Consider the following 10108-nt stretch of genomic DNA (forward strand, 5'->3'; position numbering starts at 1 on the left):
ACACCTGTTAATTCATCCCAGAATCACCTTTGCTTTTTTTGCAACAGTATCACACCGTTGACTCATATTAAGCTTGTGGTCCACTATGACCCCTAGATCTCTTTCTGCCATACTCCTTCCTAGACAGTCTCTTCTCATTCTGTATGTGTGAAACTGATTGTTCCTTCCTAAGTGGAGCACTTTGCATTTGTCTTTATTGAACTTCATCCGGTTTACCTCAGACCATTTCTCCAATTTGTCCAGATCATTTTGAAATTTGACCCTGTCCTCCAAAGCAGTTGCAATCCCTCCCAGTTTGGTATTGTCTGCAAAATTAATAAGCGTACTTTCTATGCCAACATCTACGTAGTTGATGAAGATATTGAACAGAGCTGGTCCCAAAACAGACCCCTGTGGAACCCCACTTGTTATACTTTTCCAGCAGGATTGGGAGCCATTAATAACTACTCTCTGAGTACGGTTATCCAGCCAGTTATGCACCCACCTTATAGTAGCCCCATCTAAATTGCATTTGCCTAGTTTATCGATAAGGATATCATGCGAGACCGTATCAAATGCCTTACTAAAGTCTAGGTATATCACATCCACTGCTTCTCCCTTATCCACAAGGCTCGTTATCCTATCAAAGAAAGCTATCAGATTGGTTTGACACAATTCGTTCTTTACAAATCCATGCTGGCTATTCCCTATCAACTTACCACCTTCCAAGTGTTTGCAGATGATTTCTTTAGTTACTTGCTCCATTATCTTCCCTGGCACAGAAGTTAAATTAACTGGTCTGTAGTTTCCTGGGTTGTTTTTATTTCCCTTTTTATAGATGGGCACTATATTTGCCCTTTTCCAGTCTTCTGGAATCTCTCTCGTCTCCCATGACTTTCCAAAGATAATAGCTAGAGGCTCAGATACCTCCTCTATTAACTCCTTGAGTATTCTAGGATGCATTTCATCAGGTCCTGGTGACTTGCAGGCATCTAACTTTTATAAGTGATTTTTTACTTGCTCTTTTTTTATTTTATCTTTTAAACCTACCCCCTTCCCATAAGCATTCACTGTGTTAGACATTCCTTCAGACTTCTCAGTGAAGACCGAAACAAAGAAGTCATTCAGCATCTCTGCCATTTCCAAGTTTCCTGTTACTGTTTTTCCCTCCTCACTGAGCAGTGGGCCTACCCTGTCCTTGGTCTTCCTCTTCCTTCTAATGTATTGATAAAAAGTCTTCTTGTTTCCCTTTATTCCCATAGCTAGTTTGAGCTCATTTTGTGCCTTTGCCTTTCTAATCTTGCCCCTGCATTCCTGTGTTGTTTGCTTATATTCATCCTTTGTAATCTGACCTAGTTTCCATTTTTATATGACTCCTTTTTATTTTGTAGGTCATGCAAGATCTCATGGTTAAGCCAAGGTGGTCTTTTGCCACATTTTCTATCTTTCCTACCCATCGGAATAGCTTGCTTTTGAGCCCTTAATAATGTCCCTTTGAAAAACTGCCAACTCTCCTCAGTTGTTTCTCCCCTCAGTTTTGATTCCCATGGGACCTTACCTATCAGCTCTCTGAGCTTACCAAAATCTGCCTTTCTGAAATCCATTGTCTCTATTTTGCTGTATTCCCTTCTACCCTTCCTTAGAATTGCAAACTCTATGATTTCATGATCACTTTCACCCAAGCTTCCTTCTACTTTCAAATTCTCAACGAGTTCCTCCCTATTTGTTAAAATCAAGTCTAAAACAGCTTCTCTCCTAGTAGCTTTTTCAGCCTTCTGAAATAAAAAGTTGTCTGCAATGCAGTCCAGGAACTTATTGGATAGTCTGTGCCCTGCGGTGTTATTTTCCCAACATATATCTGGATAGTTGAAGTCCCCCATCACCACCAAATCTTGGCCTTTGGATGATTTTGTTAGTTGTTTAAAAAAAGCCTCATCCACCTCTTCCACCTGGTTAGGTGGCCTGTAGTAGACTCCTAGCACAACATCACCCTTGTTTTTTACCCCTTTTATCCTAACCCAGAGACTCTCAACACTTCCGTCTCCTATGTCTATCTCCACCTCAGTCCAAGTGTGTACATTTTTAAAATATAAGGCAACACCTCCTCCCTTTTTCCCCTGTCTATCCTTCCTGAGCAAACTATACCCATCCACACCAACATTCCAATCATGTGTATTATCCCACCAAGTTTCAGTGATGCCAACAATGTCATAGTTGTATTAATTTATTAGCACTTCCAGTTCTTCCTGCTTATTACCCATATTTCTCGCATTTGTATATAGGCATCTAAGATATTGGTTTGATCTTGCCTCCCAGTTTTGCCCTGACCCTCCTTTCTCTCTGCAATTATAGCCCAGGCTCCCTCTTGTTTCTGACCCATCTCCCAGGTCTTCATGTTCCCCACCTACCTGTGGGCTTTGCTCATCTGTCCCCATCGAACCTAGTTTAAAGCCCTCCTCACTAGGTTAGCCAGTCTGTGTGCAAATAGGCATTTGTCTATTTGAATTTCCACTTTACAAGTGGGTGCCTGAGCCGCTAGGCTATGGGCTGTCTCAGTCTCTCCTGTTTAGGGTGACCAGACAAAAAGTGTGAAAAATCAGTACAGAGGGTTGGGGGTAATAGGAGCCTATATAAGATAAAGACCCAACAATTGGGACTATTCCTATAAAATTGAAACATCTGATCATCCTACTCCTGTTGTAATTGCTCTATTTTCTATCAATAATTAAATAGTTGTTGGAGCAGGGTCTTGAACTTGGCTCTTCCAGACCCAAGGTGAGTGCCCCAAGTACCATGCTGGAGAATCACACTCATGCACATTTGCTAGCCCAATGACTCTCCATTGTTAATCACAGCAGTCATTCCTGATGTCAGTAGAAAGTCACTGAGAGAGAGGTTGAGATGCAGTCTGATGTAGTGGTTTGTGGAGGGGACTTGGAGTCATGATACTTCACTTATGTTCCCAGTTCTGGAAGGGAGTTGAGTACAGTGGGCAGGGCTGACTCCAGGCACCAGCATTCCAAGAGGCGGCATTCCCTGTTGTTTTGCCCCCAAGCAGAGCGGTGAATTGCCGCCATGGACAGAGGGGTCAGTCGGTGTGCCCTTAGGGCGGCAGATGTGTTTCCACGGTGAGGGCAATTCGGCAGCAGCTTCGATGTTTAGCTGTTCCGGGCAGCTTTAGCTAAACATAGAAGCTGCTGCAAAATTGCCACCGCCGTGGAAACACGTGTGCCGCCCTCAGGGCACATGGACTGACCCCACCGCCCGCGGCGGTAATATAGAGCGCTCTTGGGGTAGTGAAAACTGTAGAGCCGGTCCTACCAGTGGGTAGAATGAGAACACCTGGTCTGTATTTCCATCTCCAGGAGGCTTGTTGCATTTAGTGGGTTACACCAGGGGCAAACTGGGAGTCAGGACTCCTGGATTCTCTTCCAAGCTCTGAAGAGGTATTGAGTTGAGTGGTAAGAGTATCAGGAGAGGAATCGGAAGGTCTGTCTCCCACAGCAAGAGTGGAAATCAGGCTAAAATGGGGGATGGAGCATCGGAACTCCTGAGCTGTATTCCTGACTTGAGTTTACTGCATAATTCTGACTGGGTTTGGTCTCCTCCGTGTGAGATAGTGCTCCCATTAGAGCAGTTTAAATGGGGGGTAATTTCATGGTATGCAGTGAAATTACCCCACATTTGCAGCAGTGCCATGACAACAGGATTGGCCCAGCGAGACCCCCAGTTCCCCTCGGTAAACTGAGGATAGTAACATTTATACCCTGTTACCCAGAGATTGTGCACATCTAGGTAACAGGGGAATACAAATACCTCAAAAGCAATTGTTCCTATTTCTCCTCTCCATAACCGTGGTGTAAATCAGGAGTAACTCCACTAGAATCCATTGAGGTGATTCTACTTTTTCTTACCCCAGTGTAAATCAGGAGTAACTCCATTAAAGTCAGTGAGGCTGTTTTCCCCATCCTCATTCCCATATTACACTAATCTTCACAAGCTAAAGGTCTAACTCAAGGAAATTAAGGTGTTTTTTTATAAAGAAGAGTTATTTTACTGATCTAATGCTGGCCCTTGCTCTTTTCTTTCCCTCGACAGACATCACACAATGTCCTTAGAAAGAAAATGTCCAATCAAACCATCGCGACCAAGTTCCTTCTCCTAGGATTCTCTGATTTTCAGGAGCTGCAGATTTTGCACTTTGTGGTATTTCTAGTGATTTACCTTGCAGCCCTGATGGAGAATCTTCTTATCTTCATAGCCATAGCCTTCAACCACCACCTTCACACCCCATGTACTTCTTCCTGATTAATCTGTCCATCGCAGACTTTGGCTCCATCTCTGTCATTGTTCCCAAATCTATGGCCAACTCCCTCATGAACATCAGGTCGATTTCCTATTCTGGATGTGTTGCCCAAGTCTTTTTCCTATTCTTCTTGTTGGGAGCGGATTTTTCCTTTCTCACCATCATGGCGTATGACCGATATGTCGCCATCTGCCAACCACTACACTATGAGACAATAATGAACAGCAGAGCTTGTGTCTTACTAGCAGCTGGTGCCTGGATCAGTGGAATTCTCTACTCTGTACTACACACCGGGAACACATTTGCATCGACTTTCTGTGGAGGCAACATGGTGGATCAGTTCTTCTGTGAAATCCCCCAGCTGCTGAAGCTCACCTGTTCTGACTCATATCTCAGTGAAGTTGGGGTTATTGCCTTTAGTGTGTGTTAAGTCTTAGGCTGCTTTGTTTTTATCATTGCGTCGTATGTTCAGATCTTCAAATCAGTGCTCAGGATCCCCTCTGAGCAGGGCCGACATAAAGCCCTCTCCACCTGCCTTCCTCACCTCACTGTGGTCTCCTTGTTTGTTTGCACTGGGGCCTTTTCCTACCTGAAACCCACCTCCAGCTCCCCATCTGCCCTGGATCTTGTGGTGGCAATTCTCTATTCCATATTGCCACCAGTCATGAATCCAGTTATCTACAGCATGAGGAACAAAGAGATGAAAGCTGCCCTGAGGAGACTGACTGGGTGTAGGTAATTCACTAAGAATTAATTTTCTGTCTTTCTCTAACTAAAGTTTGCTTACGTAGTATCTGTTCACTAATGTCAGTTATTTCCATGACCACACAGCTTGCATACAACCAGGTCTGATTTTGACCTCAGTTGCACCAATGCAAATCCAGATTTACTCTGCTGATGGCACTGCCACTGGAGTGATTTACACCAGTAGCAAATCTGAGCCAGTTGTGGAGTAAATGGGTGTAAATTGTGTGCCAGAGAGGAATCAGACTTTCATTCTGTGCCAAAACAATGCCTGTTACATTGCTTGGTCACTTGCACCCGTTCCATGGCCAGTGAAAACAATGATGGGAGTTGTCTTGCTTGTGTGTATAAATCAGTAGTGGCTTCGTTGGAACCAAAGGAGTCAGACTGATGTAAGACTGGGGTAGGTGAGAGAAGACATTTTGGGTAGATCTTCAACACATCAGTGTAGTTCCATTGACTCTGAGGGCGCTAAAACAATTTGCGGCATCTGATCTACTGCCTCCAAAGGAACTGTATATCCATTGCCACTATCTGGGGAGTGGGCCCATTGTCTTATAAAGCACCATTCATGGCTGAAGCACAAGAGGGGGACAAGGAGCCAGCCTATGTCAGTCTGGCTCATGTGTACATTCAGGAGTGTGAGAGATGGAGAGACTGGCTAGAAATTACAGGAAGGTTTCTAACCACCACTGGGGTGAGGTTCTGGAGCAGCCTCCCAATGGAAGTTGTGAGAGGCAAATCACAAAATTTGTTTTAAGAGAAACTGAACAGATATCTGAGTGGGATTGTATGATGGGGCTGCTTGTGATGGTGGGGGGCAGAGCTCAGCAACTTTGGGGTTTACATTAGGGGCATGTCTTATGTTCCTAAAAGCTCATGCTTCAGGGATTCATCTGGCCACTCTCAGGGTTCATGAAGAGATTCCTGCTCCTGACAGTGTATTCTGGGAGGTTTTTTTTTTAAAATCTCTGAAGCATTGTGAAGCCCTGGTTGGAAATGGGACATTGGGTGGGACGTGCCAGGGCTCTGACCTGACACTGAGCCATTCTCTCTTCTCGAGTTCTTGCCTGGCTGGTTCTTGCCCACATGCTCAGGGTCTAACTGATCACCATGTGGGTATCAGGAAGGAATTTCCTCTTGGTCAAATTGGCAGGAACCATAGGAGTGGTGGTGTAAAGTGTTCACTTTCCTCGGCAGCATATGGTGCTGGTTATTTGCCAGGATTTTCTGGGTGTATCTAAATCATTTCCCTGCCATTAAGGGGGCCTCGGGCACTGGTGCCCCTCGGTCTCTCCTATTCTCTGCCAATGGCACAGAATGTCTAGTCTCCAGTAGAGCCCATGTAGCTGTATTAGTACAACTGTCTGTGATGCCCTGTCCTGCTGGCTGGGGGAGGTAACTCCTGCTCAGATGAAGCCCTTGACCTCTGCAGCCGTGCAGTGTCATTGTATAAACCCCACCCACGGGCAGCGTGTGTTATGAGGCCCCTCTATGCCACATCTAGAGTATAGGAGACTATTCCAGTGGCTGTTAGGTAGCCTCGCTGTTCAGCTCAAGCTGTAGAAGCTGGTACTTTGGGCCCTAGATGTCTCTGGTTCAGTCCCCCGGGTGCCAGCCTTGATTAAATGGTGACCTTCACAGACAGGCAAGTGACCTGAGAACTTCAGGGGAACTTATTCCTGCACTAATCAGAGGCTGATATTGCCTACCAAACTACTGCAGAACAGCAGTGGAAGTAAGACCTAAAAGAGGAGGGTCTCCTTAGTGAGAGGAGAGGGAGTTTTATTCACGGATCATCTCAGACATGCCCATTCCTAGTCCCTCTGCACCCTGGAGATCAAAGATGCATGGCATGGGCAGGGGTGTGTGTGTTGCTCTCAGCTCAGGTTGGTAGAGATGGACAAAGTATCTTGTCAATGGGAAATGGTTTCCTCAGCCTCTTCATGACAGATGCTGCTATGTCTTTTGCTGAGTTAAACAATCTGCCAAAGGCTTAGAAAAATGTTTCCCAGCTCTTCCCTCAACTAGATTGGCCACTGACGCATTCCCAGAATACCAGATCTAACGGGTTGGATCACAGAAACCCTTTTTGGAACTGCCACCTACTGGACTACTCATGACCTGTCTTCCCTGCCAGCATGGGACTTCAATGCCTTGCCTGGTTTGAGCCAGACACACTTGACTGCTACAAAAACAGACCCAGGTCTGAACCACATCCACCAAAAGCTGCAGGCTTAACTGAAAAGAGCTTAAGAAGTGCTCCTGTCTCCAACCCTCAGATACTCAACTCTGAATGGGGTCCAAACCCCAAATAAATCCATTTTACCCTGTATAAAGTTTATAAAGGATAAATTCATAAATTGTTCACACTTTTTAATGCTGATAGAGAGATATGCACAGCTGTTTGCCCCTTCCCTCAGGTATTAATACATACTCTGCATTAATTAATAAGTCAAAAGTGATTTAATTAAAAACAAAAGTAGGATTTAAGTGGTTCCAAATAATCACAGACAGAACATAGTGAATTACCAAGCAAAATAAACAAAACACGCAGGTCTAAGTCTAATACAAAAAGAAAGTGATTCCAGATGAAATCTCACCCTCAGAGATGTTCCAGTAAGCTTCTTTTACAGACTAGCCTCTTTCTAGTCTGGATCCATCAATTACTCACACCCCTGTGGTTACTATCCATTGTTCGAGTTTCTTTCAGGTATCCTATGGGGGTGAAGAGGCTATCTCTTGAGCCAGCTGAAGACAGAACGGAGGGTTTCCAGGGGCTTAAATGGAATCTCTCTTATGGGTGGAAACCCCTTCTCCTCTCCTGTGCAGGGTCCAGCAGCAAGATGAAGTTTTGGATTCACATGGGCAAGTCACATGTCTATGAATGACTCAGAACTTTACCAGACGATGCCACATTCCCAGGAAAGCTTAGATGTGGATTGATGTCTCTCAGAGTTCATTGTTAGCTTAAGTGTTTCTTGACTGGGCACTTACTGAGAATAGTCTTTTCTCAAGAAGCTGACGAACTGCTTTACTGAAGCTTCTTAAAATCAAACAAGTACATAGCCAATATTCATAAATTCAAATACAAAATGATACATGCATGTAAATAAGATGAATATATCCAGAAGATAATAACCTTTGCAGAGATGTTACATGGCACATTTAACATAAAACATATTCCAGTCCTGTCATATTTAAACTTATAAGCACATTTCTATAAAACATTATGAGGTTTATTATTTCTAGAAAGCAACATCATGCCTGATATTCTGGTACTTCTGGGAAAACTGTGGCCCTGCCCCTACCTCATGGCCCTTCCTGCCAGTATGACCTTGCATGTGTCCCTCATCCGTGATACTGGACAAAACCACGTCTGGTTTTCTCTCAGTACCAGACATGGGACAAACCACACAAAAAGAGTTTTATCCAGCTTAAAACCAAATGAATAGCCAGCTACATGCCACGCCACCACTCCCAAACAGCTTCTGCGCAGCTTCCTAGACATCTCCTCTATCAGGAATAAGTTCTTACAAACTGGATCTCCTGCTTTCTGCCCCAGAGGCATTGATGGTGGCTATATTGTCCAACAGTGAACATTATGGCTCCCTTCTGGAGTAGGGCCTAATGGTGTTAAAGAAGTCCGTGGGAACTTGACTCCTTAAGCCTCTTAGAAAATTACAGCTCTGTTCTTAGACCAACCTCCTGTCTTCTCCCTAGACATGACGCCTTCAGGTTAGATGTCTGTAGCAGGGAGCTTACCCTGCTCCTGCCCTGAAGGGCTTAAAACAACCCTGGGGGAAGGTTGTGGCTGGGAGCTACTAAGCTGGGCTGCTTGGGAAGTGGCTGCAGCTGGGCCACGACCCAGTCAGGCCACAACTGGCCTGTATAAAAAGGCTGTGAGCCAGGAACCCAGGCAGTCTCCCTCTGTGTGTAGAGGGAGAAGGGCCTGGCTGCAGGCGGCTAGACACAAAGTACGTGAGTGAAGCAGGGCCGGGGAAGGCAGAGGAGCTGGGGAACTCCAGCCTGGAAAGACCCAGGCTGCAGCCTAGCATTGGGCCAAAAGGTACTGGGAGGTGCAGGGGGAAGCCCAGGGGAAGGCCAAGGCAGCAGGTCCAAATCCAAGCTTGCCAGCCACGAGTGGCTGATACTGCAGTCTGTCCCAGGGTGTGGGGGCTAGACAATGACTGGCAGTAGCCGTGTTCTGAGGCAAGGTGGGAATGGTGGGTGGGGGTTCCCTGAGGAGGGGAGACCCTAAGACTGAGGGGTTACTGCCAGGTGCAGCACCCCAGGTAAAAGGGCAACAGGGAGGGACTCGGGAGCCAGAGGACAGGCAGATCACCAGCCTGCAGAGGGCGCTCCGGAGCTGGAACTGAGCTAATTCCCAAGTCTCACCAGCAGGAGGAACCACAGGGGTGAGTCCGCACGTCTACATGTCAGATACACTGCCTGGATAAGTGCACTTGCCTTATAGGTACAAAGAAAGATTTAGTTCTCCAGGGCTCTCAGTTAATGACCAAACTAACAAGAGACTTCCAGTCCCTCTCAGCCCGGCATTTCTATGATTCTAGGATCTCTGGCAGATATCGAAGATCATGAGTCAATGGTCCCATAGCTGCATCGCAGGGTATCATTGCCCAGTATAGACACCTGCACTTCATCACCTAAGGCCTGGTTTTCAAGGTGTTTAGGTGCATGGTAGTTTTTTCTAAAGGATATAGGTGTCCAAAACGTATTGATTTCAATGGGAGTTAGATGCCTAATTGCTTTTGAAAAAAACACTAGATGACTAAATACCCTCTGAGGCCTGGATCCAAAAAGAGAACCAGGCGTGGTGGCCCACAGTGCAGCAACATCTAACTTTTAGGCACCTAGAAAATCACTGGGACAACAATAGGGTCACACACAGCCTGAGTCAGGCCCCCAGGATCCCTATACAATAGACAGAGAGAGACAGACACTTAAGAATGGGAGTTACAAAATCCAGCACACTAGGAGAGGAGGCGCCTGAGCTAGCCGATGGGAGATGCTGAGGAGAGGAGTGTGTGCTAGCTTACAGAGAGATGCCTAAGTCCA

This window comes from Gopherus evgoodei, unplaced genomic scaffold (assembly GCF_007399415.2).
Source record: "Gopherus evgoodei ecotype Sinaloan lineage unplaced genomic scaffold, rGopEvg1_v1.p scaffold_83_arrow_ctg1, whole genome shotgun sequence".
NCBI classification, from domain to species: Eukaryota; Metazoa; Chordata; order Testudines; family Testudinidae; genus Gopherus; species Gopherus evgoodei.